Raw genomic sequence first — 533 nt, 5'->3', positions numbered from 1 at the left:
ACCTCCCTACCCCTCCCCAACACAAAAAACATTCCTTTCGTAAATGAACACTCACAAATGACTTTTTCCCCCCTTACTAGCACTGACTTTGCTGATTTACTTTATTGAAAAAAATGTACGTACTATAACTGAGATATGTGGTTGTCCCACCTACGGTATATATCTGAATAGTCTCTCTGGATAAGCATCTGCTAAATTACTGAAATGTAAAAAAATATATAATGTAAGCTCACATTGAAAACAAACAATGACTTTACCTGTATCAGGTAAACACGAGCCAGGAAGATGTCATTCACATGTGACATTCTGACGCATACACAACTTGGCGTTCATACAATAATGCACACATAGAGGCACGCTTAAAGACACAAATACATAACACACTGTACATGCACACACATACGCACAAATACACAATTCGGTACATCCAGAAAACCACACACGGCCTCTCTCTATGCAGCTGTCTGGCCTCACAAAGCTCAGCCTGTTAGACTAGGAAGAGCCAGCTGGACTCAGCTCACACTCATCCCCGC

Source organism: Salvelinus sp. IW2-2015, linkage group LG10, assembly GCF_002910315.2.
Source record: "Salvelinus sp. IW2-2015 linkage group LG10, ASM291031v2, whole genome shotgun sequence".
In the NCBI taxonomy this organism is placed as follows: domain Eukaryota; kingdom Metazoa; phylum Chordata; class Actinopteri; order Salmoniformes; family Salmonidae; genus Salvelinus; species Salvelinus sp. IW2-2015.
Note: the sequence above shows the minus strand (reverse complement) of the source record.